This window comes from Pelodiscus sinensis, chromosome 6 (assembly GCF_049634645.1).
Source record: "Pelodiscus sinensis isolate JC-2024 chromosome 6, ASM4963464v1, whole genome shotgun sequence".
Classification (NCBI taxonomy): Eukaryota; Metazoa; Chordata; order Testudines; family Trionychidae; genus Pelodiscus; species Pelodiscus sinensis.
The window spans coordinates 70,126,376-70,154,283 of NC_134716.1; the positions used below are offsets into that span (position 1 = coordinate 70,126,376).

Here is a 27,908-nt window from a genome sequence, read left to right on the forward strand (position 1 = left end):
AGAAGCTGCCAGTGTAGACGAAGCCCAAGTCTATAACAACAGGAGTTTCTTCTAGCTTGTGCTAGAAGCACAGACCAAAATGCTGGGGAATCTACCATTGTACACCTACTTTTGAACAAAAGTACTCTTTCCACATTCAAGCACATTAACAGTTTAAGAGAGAAAAAAAAGATTTGAAATATCAACTAGTTCCCTCTTTCTATGTGTCATTTATTACCTGCCTCTCCAGCTGTATTACTTTTGCCTTCAAAAGACTGACACATCTTACATCAAAACATTCACTCTTCCCTTCTTCTATAAGTTGTTGATACTGACTTCCAGCAAACAAAATATTACAAAGCCAAGTATAATACAAACAATTCCACAAGATGATCTTTAAATAAAACATGTTAATGTAATTCTAGAAATTATTCTGAAGTGCAAATTACACTTTCAGACTCAATTTGCAAAACAGCACATCAGTCAGGAAATATAAAGCAAAAGGGAATATTCATGGTTTGGGCTGGTGTACCCTGGGCATGAAATTGTATGGCCCATATTATAACTCCCATATAATGCATTTATCCATCAGTCAAACAGGGACACAGGTCTGAATTTCCTAGCAACATCCACTAACTCCCTTTATTCTTCCTTGCATCGGTGGGCACTGTTAAGGGTTATCTGCTCAATGTCTTCCCTTTTGAATCCCTTTTTGGAACCTGGGGGTTTTTTTGGTTTTTTTTTTTTTTACTATTTGTCCAACAATTTAGGTGACAGGGTGACTGGTGCTCCCATCTGTAGAGTGCTGACCACATTTGTTTCTCTGGGATGGAGCTTTCTTCCTCCCCACCTTCTGCAAAAAAGATCAAATAGGCCAAGATAGAGACATTAATGAAATTTAGTTAGAAATAAGGCACTTTTATGTGCTGACATGATAGGAAATGATGCAAAAATGTAAATACATAAATATATAAAAAAGTGAAAAAACATTTATACAGAAATTTCATTTTGAAAAAAATTTTCATTAAAATTTTTTCATTATTGAAAATTTTGTTTATTTTGGAAATACTAGTTTTCACAGGAAATTTCATCAAAATAAATATCATTTTGCAAAAAAAATCAGTTTCATTGAAATGGAATTTTCTAGTAAAAATTAATGAAAATTTTCCAATATGTTCCAATAAGAACTTCCCTTATGAGTCTTCCCTCTGTCCATTTAACTGGCAATCACGCACAAGCAGTTTTTCAGATACATATTCAATAGTGTATGTGGTTTTTGAAGTTACAACTTTGTTTTCCTCTGAAATGAGCAATGCAGAGTGACAAAATGCCAGTCTATAATTCTGAATTGGATCAATGCTAGAATTTCAAACCACGTGAAAGAGAGATTAAATCAGAATCAGCAATATAACTGATTCTGAAATAAATAAATAATGTTTAACATTATCTCATAGAAGTTACCGGTTAACATATAAAATGATAGAATTGCTTTTTTTTTAAAGAGTCAGCAACACGGGTCTGGAGGAATTCCAGTTGTAAATTTCTTTCTTGATCTCTTTTTGGGGAAGTGCGTCTGGCCTACAAACGCTCATCACCTAATAAACCATCTTGCTAGTCTTTAAAGTGCTGCATAGTCCTGTCTTTTAAATAGCAATGTGAGCCTATTGTCGTAGATGTTTAATATCAGTCATATACAATTGAATGTTAATACCTTAAATCTTCTAGTTTGAGCTTAAATTTAATATTTTCTTCCTGAAGTTTCTGGAACCAAAATAAAGAGTTTATAAATATAAATAATGTACAAATAATAAAAACTGATCTGTCGCACACAAAAAACATTTTAATATTATTTTATAGATAACTATAACTTTTACAACCAATATCCAACATAAGACATATAAACATTCCACTGATACTATATTTTAGATTAAACCATTGTAACTAATGAAAGAACATTTTATATTATCTGAAATCCTACACTTTTTACCTGATAAGCAGGGTGGAGGAGGATTATCTTAGTAATATTTACATTTGAAATTCTTTTCATCCCAATATATCATTTGTTAGTTGTTTTTTAAATCTGCATTTTCCCTAAGAACCAGTCATTTCAAATGACTAAATAACATTATTTAAGGACAAACAGGACTAAATTTTTATAATATGCATTAATCTGAAAAACCTGAATATGTGCAACCAAACAAGAAGGATAGTCAAGTGCATAATTATTCAAATAAGTTAACTAGTCTGCCAGGTACAAGCATGGGGTTTTGCAGGTACTTTGAATACTTCTTTTAAAACTTGACCCAATGAGACACTAACATTTTTGAAAACTTAGATGCAAGGTGGACATGTGAAATGAAACCTGAAAAATCTTGGCTTTTATGCTTAAATAATAATATTGATACATTGAAAATTGTGGTCATTTCTACAGCCCCTGTTGCCATGGCAACTAGACATTTCCAAGAGATTACAAGAAAAAAATTGTAAAAAAAACCACAATATAAATGAGATAAATGCATATTGTGTTATGCCCTGAAGGTTGCTAAAACCAGGCTCTTATGGATTTCCAAAGGGAGAAAATTGCAAAGGTGAGCAGTTAACCGAGAAAAGCTGTTTTTTTAAAAAAATAGAATAGTAATAAATATGTTTATCATTAATTTACATAGTTTTTGTAAAAAAAACTAAAACATAAGACAAACATAAAGCAAGACAAAGGACAATAGTTCTGGAGAGGAAGATTTTGGAATTATTTGTGTTGAGACGTGAGAAGCGACTCGGTTAAGAAAAATTGGTGAATGGGTGTACAGGTCACTTGTACAGTGACCTGCATCACTTAAGAAGGTGAGCTCTTTTGAGCAAAACCTTCATTTTAACACGGCCACATGTTATAAGGTCATGTATCTTAAGAGAGAAAAGGAAAAAGGAAGATATGGGTCACACAAGATGTGTCCTACAATGCAGGGACAATACACGATCATGAGTTCTCAAAAGCTAATAGGGCTAATGTAATCCTTGAACGTATGTAGGTGAATATCAAACAGGACCAAGGATGCTGTATCACTTCTATCTATGGTCTAGCAAGACCATAACTAGAATATTGTGGCAAATGCTGGCATGTATATTGCAAAAGGGATGTTGAAAACCAAAATGGATTCCGGAAAGTGCTACAAGAATGATCTGTGGTCTGGAAAATATGTCCAATGATATTTAAGCAGTTTATCCACAAAAAGGTGATCCGACCAGAGTCTACATGTATTTACATGGGGAAGAAATATCTGATAGGAGAGAACCAAGACGTTTCTTACTGAGATGTTCTTCTACTCCCCTCTGGCTTACAATCTGTATCCAAAAACTTTCGGGTTTTTCTGGAAGTGCGCTGCCTGCTCCCCTCCTCCAGTTCTGTGGTGCACCAGGAGGAGGTAGGAGTCCCAGAGGAAGGCACATGTTGGGCTTCCAGGGGGGAGGGATAGAGGAGGGCGGAGGCACACACCGGGGTTCCCCTCCTCTTCAGGGGAGGACGTAGGAGTCCCGAGGGCAAGTGCGCGCCGGGGAGGAGGGGAAGGAGTCCCAGGGGAAGCACGCACTAGGGCTTCTGTCCTGGGGAGGGGAAGCATGCACCGGGGCTCCCCTCCTCTGCAAGGGAGGAGGTAGGAGTCCGGAGGAGAAGCATGTGCTGGGGAGGGGAGAGAAGTCCTGGGGGAAGCTCATGCCAGGGAGAAGGTAGGAGTCCCAGGGGAAGCGCGCGCTGGGGCTCCCCTCCCCTGTGAAGGAGAGGGGAGGAGTCCCGGGGGGAAGCGCACACTAGGGCTTTCATCCTGGGGAGAGGGGGGAAAGAGAGGAAGGGAGGCACGCACCGGGGCTCCCCTCCTCTACGGGAGATGAGGTAGGAATCCCGGGGCTCCCCTCCTCTGCGGGGGAGGAGGTAAGAGTCCCAGGGGGAAGCCGGGGAGGGGGGAGGAATCCCAGGAGGAGGTTTTTGCCAGAGCTTCCCTCCTCTGGGGGATGGGGGAAAAGGCACATGCTGAGGATTCCCTGCCCCAGCCAACACCCTGCCCCCTATTCCCACTGGCACTTTGCTCCCACTGGCATCCTGGCCCCTGCCCCCACTCCAGTAGCCTGTCCCTTGCCTCCACTGACACCCTGTCCTCTGCCCCAGCACCCACTAACACCCTTCCCCAATACCATGGCCCCTACTCCCATCAGCACAGTTGGGACCACATTAGTGAGGCTTTGGAGGAGGGGTTTTTTTTGCATCTCACTTGTGTGGCCCCAACTGACTTTTCAGTGACCCCTGAATCAGCACAGGTTCTCATAAATAAAAACAATGCTGAAATTTTTTGTGTTTGTTATATTTTATTTAAAAATGAAGCCTGGCCAACAAAACATCATCTGTCCGCAGCATCATAACACTCCTGCATCCCCGCTCCCAGACTCTAGATTTGAGCCTATCATACACTGGAATCCCCTGTCCTGAGCCTCTCACATTGCCAAACTCCTGCACCCCCACATCCTCAGTCTTTTGTCACAACACTCCTACACCATCCACACACCACAAAATCTGTCCTGAGCCCATTATACTCCTAACCTCCCTGCCCTGAGTCCCTCCCATCCCCCAGCCCAAACTCCTGCACCCTCACATCCACAAGCCTGTGGCTTGCTCAGTACCCCAACCCTCCACCTGACCGCAACACTCTCCAACCTGGAGCCCCCTCCCTGAGCCAGCATCCCCTCCTCCTGCATCCAAATTCCCTCCCAGAGCTTGAACCTCTCACCCCTTCCCACACCCAAACCCCTCATTCCCACCCCAGAGCCCACACATCTGGTCTCAACCGAATGAAAGTACAACTAGACTGCAGGAGTTTTTCCGGGATTCCAGAGGTATCCCAGAAAAACTCTTCCGCATCCAGGATGCATTTGTTCTTCCTCTTTTTTTAGTGGAAGAGCAAACGTGCTCTTTCGGTAACCCCTATATTCCTCTTTCCATGAGGAATAAGAGGGCTTCCAAAAGAAGGGTTTTTTCTGACATTTGGTCCAGTCTAGACAGGCCAAATATTGGAAAAACCTCTTCCGACAGAAGAATTGGGGGGAAAAAGCAGCAGTATAAGAGGTGGGGATAGCAAGTGATGGAGAGGAGGAGAATAGAGAGGGCAGGGCGGGGCTTCAAGGAAGGGGTGGGGCGATAGATCTTGGCTTGTTTTGTCATTTAAAAAGTGATCTTGGGTGTAAAAACGTTGGAGACCACTGGTCTAAGTCCTTAGAAAAGGCAGCATCCTGCCGCCTCTCCTCTCCTCTCCTCTCCTCATTCAGTTCTTCCAGTCATACGCTCAGGCCCAGTGCAGCCAACAGACTCACCAGGCTCATAAGCACGGCAGGGGACAGTTCCCTCAGCACCAGGGGCGGCCCGTGGAAGTAGGCAACCTCGGCAGTTGCCTAGGGAGCCGCATTTAACAAAGCGCCCAATGACAACATCACGCCATTGAGGGCTATGGAGGCGGGGGTGCCGATCGCACATTCTGCCTAAGGTTCCAGTTGCCGGCAACTCTCCTCAAGCCGCTCCTGGTCAGCACCAGAGTGCACTGTTCAGGGGCTCTGGCAGTGATTTAAATGACCCAGATCACTAGCTGCCACCACTGCAATACCAGCAGTCAGGAGCCCCAGGTCCTTCAGAATGACAGGGCCCCAGGGAAGTTACCTCCTTTCATGCCTCCTGTGGGCGAGCCAGCTCAGGTCAAGAATACCAGCCTCACCACCCAAAAGCAGGATATTATGAACTGGAAAGGCAAAACTAACAGTAGAGACTGAATAGTAATAGAGATGTAGCTGTGTTAGTCTGACCTTGCTGAAACAAAATGCAGGACTATGCAGCACTTTAAAGACTAACAAAATGGTTTATTAGGTGATGAGCTTTCGTGGGCCAGACCCACTTCCTCAGATCAAATTCTGGAAGAGAATTGGCACGACCATACATACCAAAGGAATTCAATGAAAAAAATGAAAAAAAAAGTGAACACATTATAAAACTGACAAATCAGATTTAGAACAGAAGGGGGGTGAGGGGGAGGGCTAGTATCTATGAGATAATGATACTAGGGGTGATCATTATCTGAAGAAAATTTTATCTTTGTAGAAGTAATTAAGTCCAAGTTTTCAAGCATGAATAATAAATAGTGTGTGATACTTCATTACAGAGAAAAAAATAGATTATTGACCTTTATACCTGGATATTTTTAATTAAACTCCTCTTTGCCTAGACAGTATGCCAAAGAGATTATTTCATAAGAACATAACATAAGAACATAAGAATGGCCATACTGGGTCAGAACAAAGGTCCATCCAGCCCAGCGGCCAATGCCTAGTGTCCTCAGAGAGACAGGTAAAGATCAAACAATCGAACAGGTAAAGATCAAACAATCTATCTCCTGCCATCCATCTCCACCCTCTGACAAACAGAGCCTAAGGACACCATTCCTTACCCATACTGGCTAATCGCCATTTATGGACTTCAATTCATGGAGGTTATCTAGTTCTCTTTTAAACCCTGTTATTTCCTAGCCTTCATAACCTCCTCAGGCAAGGAGTTCCACAGATTGACTATGCATTGCGTGAAGAACTTCCTTTTATTTGTTTTAAGCCTGCTGCCCATTAGTTTCATTTGTTGGCTCCTAGTTCTTATATTATGGGAACAAGTACATAACTTTTCCTTATTCACTTTCTCCACATCACTCATGATTTTATAGACCTCTATCATATCCCCCCATAGTCTCCTCTTTTCCAAGCTGAAGAGTCCCTTCAACCTCTCCTCATATGGTACCCGTTCCAAACCCCTAAACATTTTAGTTGCCCTTCTCTGAACCTTTTCTAATGCCAGTATCTCTTTTTTGAGATGAGGAGACCACATCTGTACTCAGTATTCAAGATGTGGGCATACCATGGATTTATATAAGGGCAATAAAATATTCTCCATCTTATTCTCTATCCCTTTTTTAATTATTCCTAACATCCTGTTTGCTTTTTTGATTGCCACTGCACACTGCATGGACATCTTCAGAGAACTATCCACGACGACTCCAAGATCTCTTTCCTGATTAGTTGTAGCTAAATTAGCCCCCATCATATTATATGTATAGTTGGGGTTATTTTTTCCAATGTACATTACTTTACATTTATCCACAGTACATTTCATTTGCCATTTTGTTGCTCAGTCACTTTGGTGAGATCTTTTTGAAGTTCTTCACAGTCTGCTTTCGTCTTAACTACCTTGAGAAGTTTAGTGTTGTCTGCAAACTTTGCCATCTCACTATTTATCCCTTTCTCCAGATCATTTATGAGTAAGCTGAATAGGATGAGTCCCATGACAACTTAATTCACGTAAGAGCCTTTGGTGAGGGACCTTGTCAAATGCTTGCTGGAAATCTAAGTACACTCTATCTACTGGATCTCCCTTGTCCACATGTTTGTTGACCCCTTCAAAGAACTCTAATAGATTAGTAAGACAAGAATTTCCCTTTATAGAAACCATGTTGACTTTTGCCCAACAAATTATGTTCTTCTACGTGTCTGACAACTTTATTCTTTACTATTGTTTCAATTAACTTGCCCGGTACTGACCTTAGTCTTACCCGTCTGTAATTGCCAGGATCACCTCTAGAGCCCTTTTTAAATATTGGCGTTACATTAGCTATCTCCCAGTCATTGGGTACAGAAGCTGATTTAAAGGATAGGTTACAAACCATAGTTAATAGTTCTACAATTTCACATTTGAGTTCTTTCAGAACTGTTGGGTAAATGCCATCTGTTCCCAGTGACTTGTTATTGTTAAGTTTATCAATTAATTCCAAAAACTCCTCTAATAACACTTCAATCTGTGACAAGTCCTCAGATTTGTCACCTACAAAGGACGGCTCAGGTTTGGGAATCTCCCTAACATCCTCAGTCGTGAAGACAGAAGCAAAGAATTCATTTAGTTTCTCTGCAATGACTTTAATGTCTTTAAGTGCTCCTTTTGTATCTCGATAGTCCAGGGGCCCCACTAGTTGTTTAGGAGACTTCCTGCTTCTGATGTACTTAAAAAACATTTGTTATTATCTTTTGAGTTTTTGGCTAGCTGTTCTTCAAACTCCTTTTTGGCTTTTCTTATTACATTTTTACACTTAATTTGGCAGTGTTTATGCTCCTTTCTATTTACCTCAGGATTTGACTTCCACTTTTTAAAAGATTTTTTATCTCTCACTGCTTCTTTTACATGATTGTTAAGCCACGGTGGCTCTTTTTTAGTTCTTCTACTATGTTTTTTAATTTGGGGTATACATTTAAGTTGGGCCTCTATTATGGTGTCTTTGAAAAGTGTCCATGCAGCTTGCAGGGATTTTACTTCAGTCACAGTACCTTTTAATTTCTGTTTAACTAACCTCCTCATTTTTGCACAGTTCTCCTTTTTGAAAGGAAATGCCACAGTGTTGGGCTGTTGAGGTGTTCTTCCCACCATAGGAATGTTAAATGTTATCATATTATGGTCATTATTTCCAGTTACAGTTACCTCTTGGACCAGATCCTGCGCGCCACTCAGGACTAAATCAAGAATTGCCTCTCCTCTTGTGGGTTCCTGTACCAGCTCTGCATCTCGTCCTGAGGTGACATGTACCCAGTCAATATGGGGATAGTTGAAATCCCCCACTATTATTGAGTTCTTTATTTTGATAGCCTCTCTAATCTCCCTTAGCATTCATAGTCACTATTACTGTCCTGGTCAGGTAATTGATAATAGATCCCTACTGTTATATTCTTATTAGAGCAGGGAATTACTATCCATAGCGATTCTATGGAACATGTTGATACATTTAAGATTTTTACTTCATTTGTCTCTAAATTTTCTTTCACATATAATGCCACTCCCTCACTCGCATGACCTGTTCTGTCCTTCCGATATATTTTGTACCCCCGAATGATTGTGTCCTATTGATTGTCCTCACTCCACCACTTTTCTGTGATGCCTATTATATCAGTATCCTCCTTTAACACAAGGCACCCTTATATTATTTTTTAGACTTCTAGCATTTGTGTACAAGCACTTTAAAAACTTGTCACTGTTAAGTTGTCTGCCCTTTTCTGATGTGTCAGATTCTTTTTTATGTAAATGTTTTTAGTCTGATGTGGCCCATACTTTATCCTCTTCCATCATCTCCTCCTGACTAAAACCTAGAGAATCTCTATCAATAGACTCTCCTCTAAGAGACGTCTCTGTCCGATCCATGTGCTCCTCTGCACCAATAGGCTTTCCCCCATCTCTTAGCTTAAAAACTGCACTGTGACCTTTTTAATATTAAGTGCCAACAGTCTGGATCCACTTTGGTTTAGGTGGAGCCCATCCTTCCTATATAGGCTCCCCTTATCCCAAAAGTTCCCCCAGTTCCTTATAAAGCTAAACCCCTCCTTGCCATCATCTCATCCACACATTGAGACTCTGAAGCTCTGCCTGCCCACCTGGCCCTGCACGTGGAACTGGAAGCATTTCTGAGAATGCCACCATAGAAGTCCTGGATTTCAGTCTCTTTTCTAGCAGCCTAAATTTGGCCTCCAGGACACCTCTACTACCCTTCCCCATGTCATTGGTACCTACGTGTACCATGACCACTGGCTCCTTCCCAGCACTACACATAAGTCTATCTAGATGCCTTATCTAAAGATCATCATCATACAACATGTATTTAGAACATAAATTTTTATGAAATTGCAACCATTCAGGTCTACCTTTTGGATCCTGAGAAGATCGTATTCAGAACAGGAGGAGTATGAAGTTCATAGTTTTCTTCATCCCTTTTTAGCAGTGAATTATCTTGACACCCTGGACTCAGGTGGCTGTCTGCAGGGTGCGTGGGTAAATTCCTTCCAACCTTTAAAACAAAAACACAGCCACAACTGTAAAAACAAGAATTTTAAACATAGACAGTGTGAAAGTAGAAAGAATTATAATGTAAGAGAAAGATGAATTGTGCTGTAATAATTGAATAAGTTGAAGGAATACTGTTTGTCTCTGAACAGGAAGAAGAAAAGTATGTTAATGTTGTTTGTAGGTATGCAGATCAATGTGCTAGCCAGAGTTAATAGGAAAAGGAACATTAGGTGTTAGGGAGAAAGCAATTGAGAACCAAGTAGATATGGACAGGAGATTGCTGTGTGCTTGAAGTGGAAATGAAGATAGTTAACTAAGTCTCACACTAATCATGTGAAGTTTTGCCCCTCCTTTTAAATCCTGTTAACTTGACTTTTTTTGACTGTATAAATCAAGGGGTTTGAACATTTTATGGTGCTCACATTTTCTGGATGCATTTTAGCAGAGCTTTGCTGAATAAACAGAGCGGTCTGACAAATTTGTGAGTCCTGTCTAACTTTGACAACAGAAAAAAAACCTCCCAACTTTTGACAAATCTTTGTTGGCAGCAGCGAAGCTGACAAAACTAAAAAATGATGGCTATTTCATGTGGTTAAACCAACCAACCAACATACAACTAATTGTGCAGATAACTTGATATTGATATATCCAATTCCAAATTTTAACTTTAATTAGCTGGGCAGGAAATATTAAAAATATTAGAGAGGGTGTGCTTAATCTAACAGGTGGAGATCAAGAAATACAATTTTAAAAAAACTTTCACATCTAAACTGATAGCATTTGTTTCCATTTTCTAGGAGACATACAGTTAAGTTCCATGTTTACAGTTATAGAAGTCTGGAAAATATCTTTCTATAATTCCAGGGGATGTTATAGTCCCATCAATCATATGTAACTAATTTTCTTTACAGACCACTTGAAAAAGAATATGCTCTACTCTATTTTATTCTATTTAAAATTTTAGCTCAGTAGTTAATCACCTTATAAAAATCATTTAACTGTGTTTTCTATTGTGCTTAATGTATAAGTAATTAATGTGTGATGAATACATTTAAGTTGTAGATATAGGTATAAGCAGGATGCTTATACAGATGTATAAGATAGCACATGAATTTATGAGTGATGAATGTATATTAGTTTTACAAGCAAAGACAGGCTGTAATACAAGACCTGGAGACTGACAACTGTAAGATTTTAGCTTAGCCACATTAAACTTAAGGCCTGAAGAAGGTGACATGAGAAGGTGACCCAGGAGTAACTATGTACCAGCAGAGATACAAGATCAGCATAAAACATGTGCTAATAAGCAATGTTTGGGAAAAATCAACGCACCTGTCAGTATCACAAGATACCTCATTGTAAAATTCTGCAACAACCACATATTACCATGGGGACTTGATTATGTAAATGCTAATGAAAAGAAGGGAAATTGAGAGGATAGCATACAAAAAGTGGGTCACCACAAATTTTTATGAATTGTGGAAGTTCCAATAAGGGAAAAGGGATTGGAACCGTCATGCATATGCATACAGGTTACAGCATGAGTGTTACACAGCATAAAAGGGGTTCCCCAGCATGAATGGGGAAGAAGTATATATCAGGACACCCTCTACAGATGACCTCAATATGGTACCCATGCGGATGCAAGTATGAAAACACTGACAATGCACATCTTATGGGTGTTTCTTCATCTTTGTTTATGTGTCAATAACTCTGAAATCCAAGATCTATGTAGGAAGGTTTTTAATAAAGATTGAAATTGTGAATGCTGTTGTGGTCACTGATATTGTTTTCTGTGTGTTCCCAGAGTCTCCAAACCTAATGACAGTTTTTGCCCTCCTAATTCTAATACTGTAGCTCTTAGAGCGTGAATCTTTGGCACAGGTTACTAGGATTTAAGATACCATTACGAGTATCAATCCATCAATAATACTAATGCTACAGCCATCTATGTATTCTCTTTGACTTTAGTGGAAGTCATAAGTTTATTACACAAAATAAGACACCATTTTCTTTTTAATTACATATCTTAATAGAGAAGTCCTGCCTGTCCCAACAGTAAAGGAGGATAGAAGGTAGAAGATTCTGGAAGTGAATTCCTGGCTAAACAAGTGGTCATCTAAAACTTCGGTCATCTGAAGAACTGGGCTGCCTGTGACCACAAAAGCTCATGATACCATCTACATGTTTTGTTAGTCTATAAAGTGCTACCAGACCATTTGTTGTTTTTTAAGTTTATCCTGTACAGACTAACTCGACTGCCCCCTGACCCTTCTAAGCAAATGATGTAAGGTGAGGAATTTCATTTTGTGGAACATTGGCCCATTTTTATGGAGAGAAGGGTCCACATGATTTGGAAGGTCTACATTTCAGCAGAAGGGAAACCAATCTTCCCAAGGAATTGTTGACTCGGCTAGTCAGGAAAGTTTTAAACTAACAACACAAAAAAAGTGTAGGAAGAGGGAAGAAATGAGCACTTAAGCACAGATACTGACAACAAAATTAATGAAGAAGCAAAGGAAAGTTCTTTAAATTGCCCAGATACCAGCGGTGGAAACATAAGAAGAAATCTATGGCCAAGCAGAGTTAAGGACTGGTGACAAAATACAGAATATACAGAAAAAAATAGAAAAAGGTATTCAAAAATTTTTGTATCTGTTTTACTGTGACAGAAGGATGCAACTTATCTTTGATCATGACTTGAGAACTAATCCAAGAGGCAGCACTGATATTCTATATCTCAGTTCAACTCATAAAAGAAAAAAAAAACCAATAACTTTACATACCCAGCTTATGGAGAAGACAACAAATAGGAAATAAAACATTTATCTTTCCGAATACCTATTAATGATAATGTGATATTTACCCCTAACACCACGTTACTGGCACCAGTAACAAAAGGGCAGTTACTCTCTGTAAATGAGTTAATTTGCTATATTATATTCTCTCAAGTACATGAAAAAGGAAACATTGAATTTTTTTCCAAGTATAGAAACTTATATCCCCAAGTTTGTCTACACTTAAAGATACAAAAAGCGACAGTAAGTCCTCTAAGCATTTGACTGCATCCTGTAGAAGCCACCAATTTCGTTAGTAAGTGGACTGATCAATGTCTATTCCAAAGCTCTATTTTGTGTCCATTATGGTAGTGTCTGTATTTTATAAAGATTTGAATTTGTTTCTTAGTGCAAGCTAAGTACGGAGTTCTCCACTGAGATTTGTGTCTATTGTACATTTATGAAAGTGAACATGAGTGCCATTGATCCCAGTAGGAAGGCTTGCAGGCATGACATGTTCAGTGCCAAACCCAGGGCTCTAATTAGTGAGTAGTTCCGGTCTGACAGTAAAGACCTTAACCTTCATCAGAGAATAATGGGCCAGGCAACGTTTGAAGCACCAAAGTAAGCTTTAGAGAACAAAGAGGGCTGAAAACTGCTTTAAATGTGCTAAACTGACAAACACAGGTGACCGAACAGTGAACTGTACACTTGGCAATAAATGCTAAAATGTCTGGTATACACAAGTGTCATCTGACCTTTGTTTGCTTTTCTGTTACTTTAGGAATTAAGGAATAATATCTTATAGATCACATTACGTGTTAGCATTATTTAAAATGACAGATTTTGTGCAATACAGATATTGTCTGAAAACTTTGTTTATATATCATTTTTTATAAAACAGTATGGAGACTTCTCTGTACATTGTAACTGAATTATAACAGGATGATATATTCATTAGCAATACAACTTAACAAGATAAATTAAGTAAAAGGTTGAATGAAGTACTACTACAAATATCAGAAAAGAAACTTGTATATTATTCTTGCTTTCTTGTACATTCATTTATAATTGAACATTCGTTTCATGACCTTTGGTTTCTTGATTAACTTTGTTCTCAACATTTTGATTTTGTGCATGAGCAAAGGTAACTGATGTAATGTTAAAGCGACGAGGAGTCCTGTGGCACCTTATAGACTAACTGAAGTGTAGGAGCATAAGCTTTCGTGGGCAAAGACCCACTTTCGTTAGATGCATGTAGTGGAAATTTCCAGAGGCAGGAATAAATATGCAGGCCAGGATCAGGCTGGAGATGACGAGGTGGATCCAATCAAGGAGGATGAGGCCCACTTCTAGCAGCTGATCTGGAGGTGTGAATTCCAAGAGAGCAGAAGCTGCTTTTGTAGTTAGCAAGCCATTCACAGTCTTTGTTTAATCCAGAGTTGATTGTGTCAAACTTAAAGATGAACTGTAGCTCAGCAGTTTCTCTTTGAAGTCTGGTCCTGAAGTTTTTTTGCTGCAGGATGGCTACTTTTAGATCTGCAAGGCTACGTCTACACTGGCCCCTTTTCCGGAAGGGGCATGTAAATTTCACTAGTCGTCGTAGGGAAATCCGCGGGGGATTTAAATATCCCCCGCGGCATTTAAATAAAAATGTCCGCCGCTTTTTTCCGGCTTTTAAAAAAGCCGGAAAAGAGCGTCTAGACTGGCCCCGATCCTCCGGAAAAAGTGCCCTTTTCCGGAGGCTCTTATTCTTACTTTGAAGTAGGAATAAGAGCCTCCGGAAAAGGGCACTTTTTCTGGAGGATCGGGGCCAGTCTAGACGCTCTTTTCCGGCTTTTTTAAAAGCCGGAAAAAAGCGGCGGACATTTTTATTTAAATGCCGCGGGGGATATTTAAATCCCCCACGGATTTCCCTACGACGACTAGTGAAATTTACATGCCCCTTCCGGAAAAGGGGCCAGTGTAGACGTAGCCCCAATTGTGTGTCCAGGAAGATGTAATGTTATCCTTCTGAGTTTACTCATAGTCTGAAACAAAAATCTAAGAGAGCTGTGAACTATTTCATTCATTACAAAGTGTGGGTGATGCTGAATCCTAAATGTGACAATTCACACATCAATATTAACAACTCTATCAAAGCTGTTCATTTGTACAAAAACGTCTACCTAATGTGCTTAGATTACAGTCTCAATTGGCCTCCTATGCCTTCACTGTTGATAAAAGTCTTAACTATCCTCCACTTTAGCTGCCACCGCCTTATTTTCTTCGACCTTTTATAGTATTACATACAAACAATGTTAAAAGAACATTAATCTTGCCAAGTCAAGCAATCAACAGTTAGGAAAAGCCCGAATTAAGATTAAACACACTACTTTAATTCATCTTTTTAGTGCATATGCATTGACAGCCATCATGACAAAAAATAATTTTAACAGATACTAGCAGGCTACACCCCATGCTTGCTACGCTTGCCATCACCCCTCTCTGTGGTCACTTTCACAGCCAGAGAGCATGATGATTTCATTCCGTCGCCCAGCAGGAAAAGCTTTTTATACATCTACATATCATGAGAGAGCAAAAAAAATATACAAATCTCAAAAAGGTAAGAGCAAAATTCCATCAGGAAAGCATTTTTGTCAAATTAACCTATTCCATAAACAGAGGGCAAGCCATTTTCCTAAAGAAACAGACACAGGAGATTTTTCAAATTGTTCTGAATGTGATCGAGAATTTTCTTAGTGAGAATATAGCATATAAGTTCCACACGCCCATATGCTACCATTAGAAGATTAGATAGCACCAAGTATCTCAATTATTAAAACAAAGATTATGGAATGATAATGGTATCTCTCATTTTAATGCTGATGATGAGAAAGGAAGTAAAAATGGTGTCATTATCACAGATCACACTCCAAGGCCCTTATAAAATAGACATATTAAATGAATCTGAAATTAAGCCTGGTAAGCCTTGTCACAGAATGAATTCTATCCGAGCTTTTTCTGAGAATTACAATTGTTTTTCTAATGTGTAGAGAAAAGATTGGGATAAAAAATTTTTTAAAAAATGTACAATGTGGACCAATAGTATACATCCATTATTTCTGATCTCTCTAATAAGGGAAAACATAGCAGAGATAGGAAATATGTGGAGCAGAGTGAAGCTATTCTATAGGACCCTCAGCCGTAAGATTCAGTTGAATGTAGGATTGAATCAAACCAATGACCTATCTATTCCAGTATCATGTCTCTGAAAGCAAACAGAACCAGTTGCTTCATAGGAAGGTGGAAGAAACCCTGCCTAAAGGGAGTTATGAGATAACCTGCACCCAGAGAAATATCTTCCTAAACCCCAGGGCTGTGTCTACATTGGTGCAATCTTGCGCAAAAGCAACTGCTTTTGCGCCAAAACTTGCTGCCTGTCTACACTGGCCACATGTTCTTGCGCAAGTACACTGACGTTCTAATGTATGAAATCAGGGCTTCTTGCACAAGAACTATGATGCCCCCGCTCAGGAATAAGCCCTCTTATGCAACTGTCCTTGCACAAGAGGCCAGTGTAGACAGGCAACATGAATTTCTTGCACAAGAAAGCCCTATGGTTAAAATGGCCATCAGAGCTTTCTTGCGCAAGAGAGTATCTACACTGGCATGGATGCTCTTGTGCAAAAGCACATGCCAGTGTAGACGCTCTCTTCTGGAAGAGTTTTTGCACAAGAACTCTTCCGCAAAAGAATTCTTGCACAAAATCATGCCAGTGTAGACGTAGCTCAATAGTTTGACACGAGTTAGCAAAAGACACAAACTGTTCTGTTTTGTCACTTAGAAGTTGATCTCTTGGTCAAGAATATCCATTAGACAGACAGACAGACAGACAGACAACCTTGGTTCTATCAGAGACAGTAGTGGCACTGGTCACAATTGGCTGTCTCAAGGCTGTTTAAAGACATTGAGAACCTGTCTGCCTCCATAAAAACCGTAGAGTAGAGTAGAGTAGAGAAGAGAACGGTGCAAGTCAAAAGACCCAGAAATGGACATGATCGCACCAAAAATGATAGCTAATTACTGGTAATGAGGTAAATTTCAGTAAACTGAGGGTTTTTCATTGCAAAGTGTTATCAAATAACAAAACTTAGAAAAGGCATCCACTGGATCACACTAAGCTTTGTTGACTATGGGTGCAACAGGTAAAGGCTGTTTCTTCGAGTAGTCTGTCTGCTGGGACTACTCAGAAGGAATTTACATGCTACTGATGATTAAACTTCAAAAAGACTGAGATATTTGGTTTAATTTTGATAATAATCCATAGTAGTGCAGGAATATGAAAATAAAAATTAAAAAGCAAAAAGAAGATTGTTTTTCAAACCTCTAAGATAGTTCAGTTCAAGTTTTGGGTCGTTTCAGTGATGTAGTCCTGGCCCCACTGGATATACCTACACAGTAATCAATTAGTCAAACAATAAATAAAACCCTGAAGCTGGCCGTTACAGCCAGTTCACGAGCACAGGGCCTGAGCTGCTGGGTTGTTTTATTATTGTATAGACTTCTGGGCTCAGGCTGGAGCCTGGGCTCTAAAACCCTGCAAGGAGGGAGAGTCCCAGAGCTTGAGCTCTAGTTGGAGCCCAGTGATAAAACAGCCTATGTGCCCAAGTTGGCTTGCATGGCCCAGCCACAGGTTTTTCTTTGCTGTCTAGCGAAACACACTGATGTAAATAGCAAAATTCCCATTGACTTTAATAGGGTATTTCATCCCCAGATTTGTTCTTGTTTTATTCCAACTTATTTCCTCATAACTAGCATAGGTACCATAAATGCAGAGGTCTGGCCTGTGGTAATTGTGGGTTTTTATGAAGTGCTAGTTTTTTACCACATAACAAAACCAGTTATTTTGTTGTTTCCTCTCCCACTTCTTAAGGTGCATGATTAGGGTGGGAGCAAGCCTGAAAGAACCAGTGAAATGAGTATTGATACAATCTACAGTGTGAGAAGCTATTGCATTTTTTCCAGTAATAAAACTTATGATTGGCGCAAACACAAAAAAAAATCATTTCACCAATGATTTAAGCCAATAAATATCACCCAATAAATAAATAAAAAATAATTGTTGGAAATAGTTAGCTATGAGGTAGATTATGTATGCAAATTAACTAATAATTATATATGCTGCAATATAGGAATTTTGAAAGTCTGTGAGATCTGAATTGGAAAAACACTTAAACTTTACCATACTGTAATATCCCCCAAAGTGCATTTTAGGGGTTTTTTTTTTCTGCACTAAGTTTATGTGTACATAATTTATGATACTGTCTCAGGCACCTGCATGCTATAAATATGTTTAACCTAAAAACCTATTTTGAGGGTTTTGAGGGTTTTACTAAATCAGAAGTCTGTACCCAATATGTTTCCTTTCAGTGCTGGAAGTTATTAAAAGAGCTGTTGGCTAGTTGTAGTACATAGCAGACCCAGAAAAAACATTCATATATTTACATACTGCACCACCAGAAAATGTCTCATTTACACTGTGCCTAAAACCACGAAATGTATCAAAAAAATTTCCAGTCTCACAAACCAAATAAAGGCTATATTTCCAAAAATACTTTGTGCAGTGTGGCTATGTACAATAGTACTTCTTTTTTAAAAAATCTTATGAATTTAGCCAGCAAATTATTTTCAAGAATGTTTAATATAAAAGTAAGTAAAAAAGCACCATGTTGCTGGGGCTGATAAAGCCTGCTTCTTGCAGAAAAATGCCTTCTCTTCACCTTACACGTAAGAATTTACATTCTTATTTTGGTATCCCCGTATTGTCATTTTACTGTTACACATAAAATTGTCACAAAGCACTTAACTCCATTTTATGAAACCCATAAAAATGTAAGTGGATTTATACTTGTAACAAGAAAGTAATGTTATTGTACTGTTACTTGTTCAGATGTGCTGTTTCTATAATCTGCTGCTTCTTTCTTCTCTGTTTGGCACTTCATATATTTTAATGACAGATAATGACACAAGTCTCCTCAAGTGGGTCCCAAATTTCAGACAAAGAAGCAAATGTACCTGCATTACTGTACTTCTCCAAACATACTCTAAACTATCATTTTAAATAGGGAAGCAAACAACTTGAGAGAGAAATGTCATACTAGCCTGTACTGGTCAACTGTATTCTCCAAATAACACAGAGAATGTCTCTTTTCAAGAAGAATGAGTAGTCCTGTGGTACCTTAGAGACTAACATGAGCTTGTGTGTGTAAAACCCACTTCATATGAGTTGGAGTGGAAATTACAGAATCCAGGGAGATATCTGAACCATTAGTTATTAACTTTTAAAAGTCATGGAAGGCGGGAGAGATTCCAGAACACTGAGGAAGGGCAAATATAGTGCCCATTTATAAAAAGGAAAATAAGGAAACAACCCAGAAACCTGCAGACCAGTCATCTTAACTTCTGTACAGGGAAAGAAAATGTTTAAGGAATCCATTTGAAAATATCTAAAAGATAAAATGGTGATAAGTTACAGTCAGAATGAATTTGTAAAAAATAAATCATGTCAAACCAACCTGATAATTTACTTTGATAAGATAATAAGCCTTGTAGATAAGGGGAAGCATTAGATGGAGTATATCTAGACTTTAGTAAAGCATTTGATACAATCTTGCATGACCCTCTCATTAATAAGCTAGGGAAATACAACCTAATGAGGCTAATTTAAAGATCAATACGTAACCATTCCCAGAGAGTAGTTATAAATGGTTCACAGTCATGCTAGACAGGCATAACAAGTGAGGTTCTCCAAGGGTCAGTTTTGGGAATGCTTCTGTTCAATATCTTCCTCAACGACTTAACTAATGACATACACTTACTAAGTTTGCAGATGAGCTGAGAGGGCTCGCACATTCTTTAGAGGATAGGATTAGAATTCAAAATGATTTGGACAAACTCGAGAAATTGTCTGAGATAAGAAGGATGAAATTCAATAAGGACAAATGCAAAAGTACTCCATTTAAGAAGGAACAATCAGTTCACACAAAATTGGAAATGACTGTCTGGAAAGGAGTACTACAGAAAGGAATCTAGGGGGTCATAGTGGGCTACAAGCTAAATAGAAGTGAACAATGTGACACTTCTGCAAGAAAAAAAAGCAAATGCCATTCTGGGATGTATTAACAGAAGTGTTATAAGCAAGACACAAAAAGTAATTTTTCCATCTACTCTTCACTGTTTAGGCCTCAACTGGTGTACTGTGTCCAGTTATGGACACCACATTTCATGAAAGATAAGCATAAATTGGACAGGTTCCAGAGAAGAGCAATACAATTGATTAGAAATGCAGGAAACAGAACGGATGAAAGAAGATTAAAAGAATTGGGCTTGCTTAATCTGGAAAAGAGAAGACTACAAGGGAACATGATAAAAGCTTTCAAGCACCTACGGGCTGTTACAAGGATGAAGAAGAAAAATTATTCTCCTTAACCTCTGATGATAGGCACAAAATGAGCTCAAACTAGCTACGGGAATAAAAGGGAAACACGAACACTTTTTATAAATACATTAGAAGCAAGAGGAAGACCAAGGACAGAGTAGACCCACTGGTCAGTGAGAAGGGAGAAACAGTAACAGGAAGCTTGGAAATGGCAGAGATGCTTAATGACTTCTTTGTTTCGGTCTTCACAGAGAAGTCTGAAGGAATGCCTAACATAGTGAATGCTAGTGGGAAGGAGGTAGTTTTGGAAGGTAAAATAAAAAAAGAAAAAGTTAAAAATCACCTAGAAAAAAGTTAGATGCCTGCAAGTCACCAGAGCATGATGAAATGCATCCTAGAATACTCAAGGAGCTGATAGAGGAGGTATCTGAGCCTCCAACTATCATCTTTGGAAAATCATGGGAGACAGGAGAGATTCCAGAAGACTGGAAAAGGGCAAATATAGTGCATATTTATAAAAAGGGAAATAAGAACAACCCAGGAAACTACAGACCAGTTAGTTTAACTTTAGTGCCAGGGAAGATAATGGAGCAGGTAATTAAGGAAATCATCTGTAAACACTTGGAAGGTGGCAAGGTGATTGGGAAGAGCCAGCATGGAATTGTAAAGAACAAATTGTGTCAAATCAATCTGATAGCTTTCTTCGATAGGTAATGAGTCTTGTGGATAAGGGAGAAGAAGTGGATGTGTTATACCTAGACTTTAGTAAGGTGTTTGATACGGTCTCGCATGATATTCTTATCAATAAACTAGGGAAATACAACTTAGATGGGGCTACTATAAGGTGGGTGCATATCTGGCTGGATAATCATACTCAGAGTAGTTATTAATGGTTCACAATCCTGCTGGAAAGGTATATCAAGAGGGATTCTTCAGGGGTCTGTTTTGGGACCGGCTCTCTTCAATATCTTCATCAATGATTTAGATATTGGTATAGAACGTACACTTATTAAGTTTGCAGATGATACCAAGCTGGGAGGGGTTGCGACTAATCTGGAGGATAGGGTCATAATGCCAAATGATCTGGACAAATTGGAGAAATGGTCTGAGGTAAACAGGATGAAGTTTAATAAAGACAAATGCAAAGTGCTCCACTTAGGAAGGAATAATCAGTTTCACACATACAGAATGGGAAGCAACTGTCTAGGAAAGATTACGGCAGAAAGGGATGTAGGGGTTAGAGTGGACCACAAGTTGAATATGATACAGCAGTGTGATGCTGTTGCAAAAAAAGCAAACATGATTCTAGGATGCATTAACAGGTGTGTTGTGAGCAAGACACGAGAAGTCATTCTTCCGCTCTACTATGCGCTAGTTAGGCCTCAGTTGGAGTATTGTGTCCAGTTTTGGGCACCACATTTCAAGAAGGATGTGGAGAAATTAGACAAATTAAATGGTCTAATTCCTGCCATGAGCACAGGGGACTGGACTTGATGACCTTTCAAGGTTCCTTTTAGTTCTATGATTCTATGATTACAGGTGTAAATTCACCTGTCCATGTTTCAGCCCAACTTAAATGTATTTGTTTCTTGTTGAACATCATGAGTTATGTAATGGGTGATTGGTTTGTTATTTAAATTATTTTTACATAAAATCAAAAAATCAGGTCAATCAAGGACACAAGCTCAGTGGTACTGCAAACAAATCTAGTAGCAAGAACCATAGAGGGAAATGTTGAGGGCCTAGCAGCTGCTTCATAGACAACTGAAAGGGAAGAGGATTCCAGAACCTGGTTCGGTTTACTTGGAGGATTTTTAAATCTATTTAATTATTAAACAAAGGGTTTGTCAATATTCAGAATTTCACTGGTTTAGTCCAAGCAATGTAAAATCTCAATGTGGCCATTTATTTGTGTTCAATTCTGTTTATCTTAAACAGCTGGATTAAGAGACACCAAAATAAACTCGATCTACTAAAATGAAACTCGATCTACTAAAAAGTTAAGATGACGCATCTGAGTGACTCAGGGTGTGAAAAATCCATGCTGCTGCATGACATAATTAAGCTAAGCTAACCTAACTTGTGGTACTGACAGTACTTGTACAATGGAAGAATTCTGTAGATCTGGCTACCACCTCTCAAAGAGGTGGATTACCCATAATAGAAACATCCCTCCCAGCAGCATATGTAGGGTCTACACTGAAGACCTATAGCTGTAGCATTTCAAGTGGCATCTCTCACAGACATCCTTTGATCCTGAAGGATCATGGGTTGGCACCCCTGTTGGACTGATTCGAGCAGCGTCTTCTGTGGCTGTGCAATCCAACCCGGGAATGGCAGTCCTTTCCGCACTGTGAACAGCAGTAGGCAGATGTCGCTCTGGTATCACAGGCACGGATCTTCCTGAGGGCTCTCTTGTCTTCCGCTTCCTTCACCAAGGTAGTTTCATACATAGCAAGAGCTTCCTTCACTCCCTGTTTCCAGGTATACTTGTCTAAGGCGAGCGAATACCAGGTATTCGCTCTGATAGAGCGCTGAGGTCATGCTTGCACGTGTCCTTATAGAGCAATTTAGGTCGCCCTTTCAGCCTCTTTCCAGGCACCAGTTCGCCAAAGAGAAGGTCCTTCGGTATTCGGCCATCCAACATACATGAGACATGGCCAAGCCAGTGCATACGCCTCTGTTTGAGAAGGGTGACCATGGAGACAGTGCCCGCCCTCTCAAGCACTGTGCTATTGGGGATCTTGTCCTGCCATGAGATACTGAGTATACACCTAAGGCAGTGCATATGGAATGTGTTGAGCCGCTGCTCGTTTTGAGCACAAAGTCCATGTTTCACTGGCATACAAGAGTGTGCTCAAAACACAGGCTGTGTATACCTGCACCTTGGTGTGTACAGTGATCTTATTATTGGCCTATACTCTCTTCGTCAGCCTGGAAAACATTGTGGCGGCTTTTCCAATGCGCTTGCTAATCTTGCTATCAAATGACAAGTTGTCCGAGATCGTAGAGCCTAGGTACACAAACTCATAGATTACGAACTGGAAGTCGTCCAACACACTGATAAATGGCTCGTTACCCACACTTCGGCCCATCACCTGGGTCGTCTTTAAGCTGATAGTGAGGCCGAATTCCACACATGTGTCCGCAAAGCGAGTTATGAGTGACTGCAGTTCCTGCAGAGTGTGCGTACCAATAGCTGCATTGTCAGCAAAAAGGAACTCCCTTAGATGCTTCGTAAGCACCCTGGTCTTTGCTCTAAGGCTCGACAGTTTGAAGAGGTTGCCGTCCATTCTCGTAGCAGTTCCAAAGGCATATTTGAGAAAAACTGCAAAGAAGATGCAGAACAGTGTTGGAGCCAGCACGCACCGCTGCTTCACTCTGCTGAGAATCTCGAAGGGTTTGGATGTGGATCCGTCGTATATGATGGTCCCCCCATGCCATCATTGAAGGCCCTAACAATGCTGAGCAGAGTTGGAGGACAGCTGATCTTAGCCAGAATCGCGAACAGACCTTTTCTATTGACAAGGTCAAATGCTTTTGTCAGATCGATGAAAGCAATATACAAAGGTTTATTCTGTTCCCTGCACTCTTCTTGTAGTTGCCTAACAGAGAAAACCATGTCTATGGTGGACCGTTCAGCTCAGGGTAGAGTCTCTCTGCAAGAACATGGAGCCTCTTCTGGTCAACACGTGCAAATAGCTTCCCCACAGTGCTGAGAAGGGAGATGCTGCAATAGTTGTTGCAATCGCTTTTGTCACCCTTGTTCTTGTAGACAGTAACGATATTAGCATCCCTCATATCTTGCGGTACGCTGCCTTCTCTCCAGCATTGGCAAAGTATTCCATACAGCTCTGAGAGTAGGGTACCATTAGTGCATTTAAGGATTTCCGAGGGAATACCATCTTTCCCTGGGGCTTTTCCAGAAGAGAGTGCTTTTAGCGCGTCGCTAAGTTCTTCCATGGTGGGTTCAGCATCAAGTTCAGTCATGGTGGGCAGAGGTTCAATGGCATTCAGGGCTCTCTCTGTAACTATGGTCTCTCTGGTGTACAGCTGTGAATAGTATTCCACCCAACGTTCCATCTGCTTGGTTCTGTCCTTAAGTCGGCCACAGGCGAGGTTTTGAAGTGGGGCAGTCTTCTTTTGTGATGGACCAATGACCTGCTTGATCCCATCATACATTCCTCGCATGTTACCAGTGTCCGCGGCCTGCTGAATCTTGGAGCAGAGTTGGAGCCGGTAATTGTTGGCACGCCGCCGAGCAACCTGACGCACTTGACTCCGAGCAAACCGGAGCACCTGCAGGTTCTCCTAAGGCAACAAGCCTTAAAACTGTTCACACCTGGGCTTGAACAGGTTTGACTAAATAGGTTTTACTGAACGAGTACAAATTTGTATGTAGATAACACCTGAGAAATTTATTTTTTTAACTGAATAATAAAATTATTAGCGACACAAGGTGGATGAGATAATACTTATTGGACCATCTTCTGCTGGAGAGAGAGACATGCTTTTGAGCCAGGGAGAGTTCTTTATCAGGTCTGTGCCAAGAGTTATGTATTTGTTTTATCATTTAGGGATCTCAGAGGGTTTTTTAAGTACCACCACCATGGTAGGGATTAATTACGGAAGAACTTTGTACGCGAAAGCATAAGGGTGTTGAAGCACACATCCTATATCTGACGAGCCAGAAACAAGCCTCCAGGAACACACGCCATTTAAGATAGGCGGTGGTGCCATTGTAAGAAAAATAAGTTATAGATAGGGTAGGAGAAAGAACAGAAACATATAACAATCTTGCTTAACCAGGTGTACTAATCATTTAAACAAGGTCAAAGGACAAGAAGTACCAAATCAATAGTCAATGACTAAGCCATACTGTAACAAGTGATAAGTAACCCCCAGAAAGTTCCAAACCACAAAACAGGGTGAAAACCTGTATATAAGCTGCACAAAAGTATGGCAATTTGGACTTCGCTGATGGACTCTGGTACCAGTGCCTCAGAAGCCTAGATGACCTCCCACTCCATCCACAACTGACATGGGACCCCAGCTTGCAGAAGAGATGTAAGAACCACTTTTCCTATCATGTTGTTCTGTTAGTTAAGGGGTATAGTTGAAATCTGTCAGGAAATAAATTGCTTGTGTTTCACAGATACTGGTGCAGCGTGTTTTCTACTTAGAGAACCCAGTGTTGGACCTGAGAATTACTCATGCCTGCAACAACCATACAAACAAAATGACTGCAAAAAAAAAAAAAAAAAAAAAACCATAGCACTTCACAAAGAGATCTGTGTGGCTCAAAAGCCTCTCTCTCACACCAACAAAAGTTGGTCCAATAAATTACCTTGCCCACCTTGTCTCTCTACTATCTTGCTACCAACACGGCTAATACTATATGGGACACATCATATAATTATTAGCAGGACTTGACAAACGGTGAAGAAACCTACTTGCCAGCCCCTCACTGCCCATGCACAAGACCCGCATTGCGCATGTGCGCGCCGCCGGTGAACGGGGCGAGCAGCTGAAATCTACTCGCCATGAGCGAGTAGATTCAGTGATTTGTCGAGCCCTTATCATGAGTATACACCTGTTCTTAATATAATTCAGACTACATCAAATTTGGATTTGTCCATTCAGAGAAGTTATGTTAATCCATGTATGCATTAATATAACCCCCTCGTGTAAACACTGCTACTCTGATATAAAAATACTTTATTCCAGTTTAGCTTCTGTCACTGGTGAGCAGGTTTACACTAAACTGAAGAGAGCATTAGAATAACCATGTCTATATGGAGGGTATTAACATTATAACTACACAGATATACCAGGAAAGCTTTCCCCACATGACCAAAGCTACACTTTTTTTTTTCTTAGAAAAAACTCAACTCTTCACAAATCATAGTAAAGAAAGTTTACTACACTTTAACAGTGAATATAAGTTATTTTAAATGGCAAACAATAACTTACTATGACTTTATTCACATCTAATTTTTGCTTATTTTTCACAAATATCACAACAAGAGCTAGTCATAACACTAGATGCAGAAGAATGTACACAGAAAAAAAATAATTTAAATTCATTACATTGCAAACATTCTCACCAGAAATCTGATTTTAAGAGTTTTAAGAGTTAAACTCACTCAAGGCATATAAAGATAAATTGTGACTATGCACATAATCAAAACATTTTGAATATCAAATACTGTAGTTAAATGAAGCTGTTCATGAACAAAATACAGACAAATACTTTCCGATAGGAAATCAGGAAGAACTGATCTGTGTACAATGTTAATAGAAAGAGAAACAGTTATTTGCCGTACTCTAATTTTCAGATCAATTATGAATTTTAATCTGGTTGAGAGTCTTGTAAGAAGTATAATTTCTATTTACACCGCTCAAACTGATAAATAAAAAGCATGAAGCATATTACATAACAGAATTTTTTTTTAAAAAAGACAATATATAGTCCCTTATACCCACTCACAACAATAAACACTAAGGGCCAAATCTAATAGCCATTATAATGTAATATATTGTCTGCCCCACTGAGATTATTGCTATAGCTGGCACAGGTAGTGACACCTATAGCTAAAGTTGTCCAACACTTCCTCTTATTAGTTGTATATAACTTGCCAAACGTAAATTGTTCAGGCTTAAATGTGTGTCATGCCAGGTTTCTTCCTAAGACTATATTTTTATAGCTTCAGCTAAAACTAGAGTTGTCACTTGAGATACAAATACCAGGACATCCAGGATGGCTCTGACCCCATAAACCAGTCAGCTGCAAGTGTACACTAAGCACATTAGAGATTTATCAGAATGGCCAACTCAAAAGATGATCCTGTGAAAACCTGGACAAGTGGCAACCCTAAAAAAATAGTTTGGTCATTTTCAATGTGGGGATGGAAAGATACATGGTATTGTTACCATTAAAAAAAATTCTTACAGCTGTGTCATTGAGATGCTCTTGCATCTCCAGGGCTACTCAACTTTGGAAGCCCCGGGGACCACAATGATATATCACATTACATCCCAAGGGCCACAACTTAAGTGTGGTTGCAGATGCTTGCAAATATATATGCAGATATATGCAAATAGATTCTTTCACACTGATGGGCATGAATACAAAGCATTTCCTACAATGCCCCGGCGTTCCTGGCACCTCCTCCCTGTGGGCTAGAAACGTCGACAGCCTGTTCCCATCTGTTCCAGCCAGCCCATCTGCTTGAGTCTTTCAATGCTCACCTCACCTGGGAGACACCTCGCCATTTTGGAGTGTGGCCAGTGGAGGCTATGTTCAAAGGATCCCACTGGCAGGCCGCATGTTGAGTAGCCCTGCTTAGGAACTTAAAATTTGGGAGAGGGATTGCCATAGTGTCAGGAATGAGTCTTTTGAAGTCTCTATGAAAATTCACTCACATTTGGACAATTTATAAGTCTTGGTAAATAAAAAAAAAATCTCATATCTCTCATGTTCAATAGAAGCTTCATACTTTGGCTGCTAAATTCTCTCTCAATATTACCCATTTCCTCACAGAGTATGCTCCATCCCTTCACAGCTCTTATGTACCTACTAGTATGAGGTGTTTTGTTGCTCAGGGACAAAAATGTTTTAGCACCTCACTTCTACCATCTCCTCCACCCCACAAAAAAAGGGATTTAGTGCTTATGTATGTGGATTCACAGCCACCCCTATGCCAACACTAAGAATCATTGAGTATGCGCCATCCTGTACTGCAGGGGCTGAATAGATCTTTCCCTTCAATTGCTTTTCACAGTACTCATGAGGTTGCTGTGACACAGTGCACTAGAAATAGGAGTAGAAAGAAACATACAA

At 39.8% G+C, this 27,908-nt stretch overlaps 1 long non-coding RNA gene across 2 annotated transcripts in view; it reads right to left on the reverse strand.

Annotated features, from left to right (window-relative positions):
• Positions 1 to 211: 211 nt before the first annotated feature.
• Positions 212 to 27,908, reverse strand: part of LOC112546983 (uncharacterized) — a 39,649-nt gene continuing 11,952 nt past the window's right edge. For both annotated transcript variants that reach the window (XR_003090716.2, XR_012904809.1), the window contains exons 2-4: positions 9,727 to 9,869; positions 1,691 to 1,740; positions 212 to 832 (exon numbers count right to left, since the gene is read on the reverse strand). This is a non-coding gene — a long non-coding RNA (uncharacterized LOC112546983). The remainder of the gene's footprint in view (positions 833 to 1,690; positions 1,741 to 9,726; positions 9,870 to 27,908) is intronic.